The sequence below is a fragment of the Glycine soja genome, chromosome 20, assembly GCF_004193775.1.
Source record: "Glycine soja cultivar W05 chromosome 20, ASM419377v2, whole genome shotgun sequence".
NCBI lineage: Eukaryota > Viridiplantae > Streptophyta > Magnoliopsida > Fabales > Fabaceae > Glycine > Glycine soja.
The window spans coordinates 21,870,845-21,878,779 of NC_041021.1; the positions used below are offsets into that span (position 1 = coordinate 21,870,845).

General features: G+C 40.1%; 1 non-coding gene across 1 annotated transcript; it reads left to right on the forward strand.

Annotated features, from left to right (window-relative positions):
* Window positions 1-7,230: 7,230 nt before the first annotated feature.
* On the forward strand, window positions 7,231-7,337 carry LOC114404011. The gene has a single exon (XR_003664772.1). It is a non-coding gene; the product is annotated as a small nucleolar RNA R71 (small nucleolar RNA).
* The last annotated feature ends 598 nt before the right edge of the window (window positions 7,338-7,935 follow it).

Sequence of the window (7,935 nt, forward strand, 5' to 3'; positions counted from 1 at the left end):
TTAAGCATGAACGAAAGTTAGGCTCAGAGGCAATTAATCGAACACGAAGCGTGCACTGATTAATATTCACGAAATTGGGATAACTGGTGAAGGGAAAACTGCCAGGAAACCATATTACAAGCGAAACCTCAAAGAGAGTTGGGCTTCGTCCTCAAAAGGAAACAACACCAGAAAATCTAGCCTTCCATGGATTCAAACAGAAAACGCAAATGAAACATGAAGCGTTCACAGAAACGTAAATGAACAGAAACGTACATGAAAGTAGAAGAAGAAGCAAGAATGAACTCGTAATTAGAAGCAGAAAACGGAAATTTGCATTAAGAACGAAAACCGTAACAAGGGAACAGAAAAATGTGAAAACCTAAAACCAAAGCTCTGAATAATGAAAATAGCATAACAGAATGCCCTACACGAATCCTAAGGCTGCTATTTAAAAAGAGTCACTCAAAGTCACTGGGCCCTATTACAATACTCTGGCCCAAAACGAAATAAACACTGAACAACATAAAATAAAATTGCGAAATTTCCTAATTAGAAATTAACTAAGGTAAGCGCTGTTTTATTTGCCCTCTTCAAGTCCATAACCAAAATCCGGATTAAGCCCAATGTTTCATTAATTCCTGAAATTAGATTGAAAACACCAAATTAGCTGAATGAGCCCAAATAATAAAACTGCCTGATTAATTGACAATTAAGATCAATCAGTAATTAAAATGGTGCAAAAAGGGTTTAGAAAATAGAAGAAAATGATGGCACATCAAAACCCCCCATACTTAGCCTTTTGCACTCCTGGGCAAAATGAAACAAAGAACAAAATCCAAGGATATCAAAGAGAGACAGACAAAAACATTCACATATTTCTCAATGAACATCAAGGAATGAAAGGAATGAGTAACATCTAACATAAGGAGATCCAAAAAGTCAAGACATTCATGAAAATCATCCAAGCAACCCAATCATGGCAAAATAGTTAATCAGCTCAAGAATGAAAAGTGATAAAGCCTCACAAGATATACACTCTATCTCTCAAGTGTCTAGGCTACTATTTACCCTCAAAGCACCCATGAAAGCAAACACCACATAGACTTGGCAAGATTCTAAAATTGACAATTAACCCACAAACACAAGCACATGAGGATCAAAACGTCTTTTAAGGTTGTAATGGGGCCAAGGACAAGGTATGGAGAAATATAGAATAAGTGGCTAAATCCCAAAGGAATAGAGGAGCAATGGGGAATAAGTGCATATTAAGAAAATAAAAAGAAGTAAAGATAAAATTTAAATATGAAGAGTAGAACCAAGAGTTTCATCAATCTTGTGCCATTTAAGATCTTATTCACTCAACTTTATTGCTTTTCTTTTTCTTTTTTTTCGAATTTTTTTCTTTTTTTTTTTTTTACTCTATAGCCTTTGAGAAACAACATTTCATTCAGCATGTCTAACATTTAACCAATATACAATGTACATCAAGTATGGCCCAAAATACATCATGAAGCATAGCCAACAAAACAAGTTATCCAATGAAACAAAACCCCCCCACACTTATTCCCAAAACAATTCAAAAGCTCCAGAATTCCTTAAGGATATGGTGATATCATGGTTTTTCATTTAAGGCTTGTAGTGAGCTTCAAAACAAGGAAAGGGAAACAAGGCTCAAAAGGGCTATCAAAGGAATTAATTCAAGGTAAGTCCATTTGGCTAGAAGCTTATAAGAACAAAATTGCCTCAGTCATTTCCAAATATGCATGTGAATTAGGAAGCATCAACAAGAATCAAGCCAAGGCTATTGTGCAAGCAATCAATGGGGCAAAACACACCAAATGATTATGATGATGGATGGCTCAAATTCTCACAAAGGTAAACTCATCACTTTCAAATTGAGCTTTCAAAACTATCATGACATGTAGAGAAGAATCAAGGATTTCAAGTCACAAAATGTCAAGAACTTTTATTTTCAAAACAATTACCCATTTCTTGAACATATCCTATAATTCAAAGAAAAACATGCAAAGTCGTACATGCACACAAAATTGACCCAAAATATTAAACTAACAATCCGACGAAACTAACAACATTAACAAATTAACAAAACCAACAAAACTAGCAAAACCAAAGAACACTCCCCCCCCCCCCCCCAATACTTAAACAACACATTGTCCTCAATGTAGCGCAATTAAAAGATTAAAAACAATTAAATCATCAAATAGAATCGGGCAAGTGTAGTAAAAGCAAAGAAGGAGATAGGAAAAGAAAAACTCCCTAAGTCATGGTGGAGGAAGAGTAGGGTGGAGTAAGGAAGTCTCTTCCACCACTGCGTCCACTAGAGAAGGGTTCGTGAGGAATGGCTTAAGTCGATGTCCGTTGACCTTGAAGCTCTTGTTTGTGGAGTCACTTTTGATCTCAACTGTACCATAAGGAAAAACATTAGTAACAACAAAAGGACCAATCCACTTAGACCTCAACTTACCACTCATGAGTCCAAGCCTAGAATTATACAATAACACTTTTTGCCCAACCATGAAGTCCTTTCTAACTATCATGCTATCATGGAACTTCTTGGTCTTTTCTTTGTAGAACTTGGCATTCTCGTAGGCTTCTAGGCAGATTTCATCTAACTCACTCAGTTGCAACTTCCTTTCCTCACCAGCTTGATCCATAGAGAAGTTGCAAGTCTTCACTGCCCAGTATGCTTTGTGCTCAATTTCCACTGGAAGATGACATGCCTTTCCAAAGACAACCCGATAAGGAGACATTCCTATGGGTGCTTTGTAGGCAGTCTGATGTGCCCAGAGAGCATCATCAAGCATGGTACTCCAATCTTTCCTGCTTGGCTGCACAATCTTCTCTAGAATTCTCTTGATTTCCCTGTTAGAAATTTCTGCCTGTCCATTGGTCTGGGGGTGGTATGGTGTGGATACCCTGTGTACCACCCCGTACTTTTTAAGCAGGGCATGCATTGTTCTGTTGCAAAAATGGGTTCCTTGATCACTAACCATTGCTTTAGGTACTCCAAACCTGCAGAACAGATTAGACCTGACAAAATCTGCAACAACTTTAGCATCATTAGTTCTAGTGGGTTTGGCTTCCACCCATTTTGAAACATAGTCAACTGCAAGGAGAATGTAAACATAACCAAAAGAGACAGGAAAAGGGCCCATGAAATCTATACCCCAGACATCAAACACCTCACAGAATAGCATAGGTTGCTGAGGCATTTTTTGTCGCCATGTAAGTGTATTTCCTGCTCTCTGACACTGCTCACAAGTGCTGCAGATCTTCCACGCATCTTTAAAGATGGTGGGCCAATAAAAACCACAATCAAGCACTTTGCGAGCTGTCCTTTGAACACCCAGATGACCTCCCGGTGCGAAAGAATGACAAAACTGCAGGACTGAGTCAGTCTCATGATCTGGAATGCACCGTCTAATGACCTGATCACTGCACAATTTCCACAAGTAGGGGTCATCCCAAATAAAATGCTTAGCATCACTTTTAATTTTATCTTTTTGGGCCTTAGATGCTAAGGGAGGAAAAACAGAAGCAACTAAATAATTGACAATGTTAGCAAACCAGGGAGTAGAAAGAGAGTCAGAAATACCATACAGTATATACAAATGATCATCCGGGAAATCATCCTGAATAGGTGAATCTGCATCAGATACACGTTCAATCCGACTCAAATGATCAGCAACTAGATTTTGTGCTCCGCTCCTATCACGGATCTCCAAGTCAAACTCTTGGAGCCAGAGCATCCATCGGATCAACCTAGGCTTAGAATCAGCCTTCTTCAACAAGTACTTTAGAGCTGCATGGTCAATATAAACAATAATGCGAGTACCAAGCAAATAAGATCAAAATTTTTCAAGAGCAAAAACTATGGCTAGAAGCTCTTTCTCAGTAGTAGTATAATTCGCTTGGGCAGCATCTAAAGTCCTAGAAGCATAATATATCACCCTGGGCAATTTATCAATTTTCTGAGCAAGGACAGCCCCCAATGCATAATTTGATGCATCACACATAAGCTCAAAAGGGGCTGTCCAATCGGGTGCCTAGATGATGGGGGTGGTAGTCAACGCTCTTTTGAGGCAATCAAAGGCCTCTTTGCATCTGTCATTAAAGTCAAACTCCACCTCCTTTTGCAACAAGTTGGACAGTGGAAGGGCTACTTTGCTAAAATCCCTTATAAAGCGCCTGTAGAATCCTGCATGACCAAGAAAAGATCGCACCTCTCGCACACAAGAGGGGTAAAGCAATTGTGAAATAACAGAAATTTTTGCAGGATCTACTTCAATACCCTTATTGGAAATAATGTGGCCTAAAACTATACCTTGCTCAACCATAAAATGACATTTTTCAAAATTTAGAACAAGGTTAGTTTCAATGCATCTATTCAAAACTTTTTCCAAACTATTCAAACAACCATCAAAAGAGGATCCATATACAGTGAAATCATCCATAAACACCTCTATGCAATTTTCTAAAAAATCACTGCAAATACTAATCATGCACCGCTGGAAGGTACCAGGGGCATTGCATAGGCCGAAAGGCATCCTCCTATAAGCAAAAGTGCTGAAGGGGCAGGTGAATGTGGTCTTTTCCTGATCCTCATGAGCAATAGTAATTTGCATATAACCAGAAAAACCATCAAGGAAACAATAGTGGGATTTACCTGCCAGGCGTTCAAGCATCTGGTCAATGAATGGCAGGGGAAAATTGTCCTTTTTGGTAACCTGGTCCAGCCTCCTATAGTCAATGGAGACTCTCCAACTATTCTGCACCCGAGTAGGAATCAGCTCCTCCTTCTCATTTTTGATCACTGTGAGGCCAGTCTTCTTCGGGACTACCTGGACGGGACTCACCCATTGGCTGTCGGAGATAGGATAAATGATTCCAGCTTGCAAAAGCTTGGTTATCTCCTTCTTCACTACATCAAGAATCATCGGGTTGAGTCTTCTCTGTGGCTGTCTTACTGGTTTAGCTCCATCCTCTAAATTTATTCGATGCATACATGTGGATGGGCTAATACCAGGAATGTCCGCCAGGGTCCAGCCTATAGCCTTCTTATGCTTCTTGAGAACTGACAACAACTTCTCCTCTTGCTCATCAGCAAGGGAGGCAGATATAATCACTGGAAAACTCTTGCTATCATCCAAGTAAGCGTATTTTAAATTTGATGGCAGAGGCTTCAATTCTGGTGTGGTCGGCTGGACAGTGGTAGAAGGAGATGGTTTCTCAGCCTTTACCTCATAAAGAAAGTCAGAGGTATGTGTACTTCCTGAAACATGGTTAGTCCTATCTGACTCTATAAAATCAATCTCGAGAGGTAAAACACCACCACCAGACATGCAATCAATATCACTCTCAGATTCACTCTCAGCATCAAATTCAGACATATGATCAAGTACAATTTCAGACTCAATGCATGAGGAGTGAGAGGCATGTAGATTAGAATAAAAATCAGTCATGTATTCATCAACAACATGGTCAATTATTTCAGCACGAAATACAGAAAGATCTTCAGATGGGTATTTCATAGCATCCAGAATATTAAAATGAACAGTTATGTCACCAAATTCCATAGACAGTGTGCCTGCATAAACATCTATCTTAGTTCTAGCAGTTTTCATAAAGCGTCTGCCTAGAATGATGGGAACTGATCCTTGAGAAAATCCATCTTCCATATTCAAAATATAAAAATCAACAGGGAAAATCAGTTCACCAACTCTAACTAAGACATCTTCTATGAAACCAACAGGGTAGGCAACACTTCTATTAGCTAAATGAATTACCACATCAGTTGACTGTAAGGGACCTAGAGATAGAGAATTAAAAATAGACAGAGGCATAACACTAACAGAAGCTCCTAAGTCTAGCATTGCATTGTCAAACTTAATATTCCCTATAATACAAGGTATGCTGAATGTACCTGGATCTTTGCATTTTTTAAGAATTTGAAGAACAGATTTACCAATCAATGCGGAGACATTTCTACCCATGCTAATCCGTTCACTTCCTTTAAGCTTCCGCTTATTAGTGCACAGCTCCTTCAAGAATTTGGCATATCTTGGAATTTGCTTTATTGCATCCAACAGAGGTATGTTTACCTCTACTTTTCTAAACGTTTCCAAGATCTCTTTCTCTGCCTCTTCCATTTTTTTGTTGGAAACTGCTCTTGGAGGGAATGGAAGAGGGGGAATGTGCTGCTTCTGCAAATCAGAATTACCTGTGGAAGAAGATTCACCTGCACAGAAATTGTTAGGTAAATTTTTATCATCACCTTTTTCTGGAGTAGAGTGAAGTTTGACCGGTTCATTTGCAGATGAGGAAGGTGCTACGGGTTGAGGTCCTTGACACTGCTTTCCCGACCTCAATGAAATGGCACTGACATTTTTGGGATTTTGGACAGCTTGAGAAGGCAGCTTGTCAGAATTCTGGGACTGTTGTTGATTCAATTGGGTAGCCAATTGTCCCATCTAATTGGTTAAGCTCTGAATGGAGGCTCTGGTCTCTTGCTGAAACTGCATGTTCTGCATAGTCATTTGCCTCACAAGTTCTTCGAAGGAAGGTTGTGGAGGGGCCTCAACTGTTGGCTATTTCTGGGGCTGTTGTTGTTGTTGTATTGGTGGAGGAATGTATGGTCTGCTTGGGCCAGCAGCATTTTGGAAGGAAGGAGCAGGCTGCTATTGTTGCTGCTAAGGGCTGGACCATCTGAGATTAGGGTGATTCCTCCATCCAGGGTTGTATCTGTTGCTGGAGAGGTCATTTTTGTTCTGTTGTGGTTGATTTTGCTGCTGAGGTTGAGGAGGTCTATTGTAAATATTTGCAGCATAAGCTTCAGGCTGCTCAATTGCTTCAGGTTGCTGCATGGAAGGGCAAAGGTTTGTATGGTGGTCAGTAGAGGAGCACAAACCACAAACCCTTGCGACAGGTACAGATTTCTGATTCAAGGCCAGTTGGGTTACCAAGTTAACCAATGCATCCAGTTTGCCTTCAAGCTTCTTAGTTTCAGATGATGCAGATGGGCTTGTAGCTACCTCATGCACTCCTCTAATGACTATGGCGTCATTTCTGGCGCTAAACTGTTGGGAGTTGGAAGCCATCTTCTCAATAAAATTTCTGGCTTCAGCAGGAGTCATGTCTCCAAGGGCTCCACCACTGGCAGCATCTATCATACTTCTCTCCATATTGCTGAGTCCTTCATAAAAATATTGGAGAAGAAGCTGCTCCGAAATCTGATGGTGAGGGCAACTGGCACATAGTTTCTTAAATCGCTCCTAGTACTCATACAGGCTCTCTCCACTAAGTTGTCTAATACCTGAGATATCTTTCCTGATGGCTATGGTCCTGGAAGCAGGGAAAATTTTTTCTAAGAATACTCTCTTAAGGTCATCCCAGCTCGTGATGGACCTTGGAGCAAGGTAATACAGCCAGTCCTTTGCCACTCCCTCTAATGAATGAGGAAAAGCCTTCAGAAATATGTGATCCTCTTAGACATCTAGGGGTTTCATGGTGGAGCAGACAATATGAAATTCCTTCAAATGTTTGTGCGGGTCTTCACCTGCAAGGCCATGAAACTTTGGAAGCAAATGAATCAGTCCAGTTTTAAGAACATATGGGACATCCTCATCAGGGTATTGGATGCACAAGCTTTCGTAGGTGAAATCAGGTGCAGCCATTTCCCTTAGAGTCCTCTCATGGGGTGGAGGTTGTGCCATGTTCTCAGAATGTGCAAAATCAGAATGCTCAGAATCAGAATGCTCAAAATTATAATGCTCAAGATCAGGATGTTCAAAATCACCAATAACAGAATGCACAGATTCACCAGTAATGGAATACTCAGAATGATCAAAAGGTATAAAATGATGCCTAACTAATCTATGAAATGTCCTATCTATCTCAGGATCAAAGGGTTGTAAGTCAGATGGATTGCCTCTA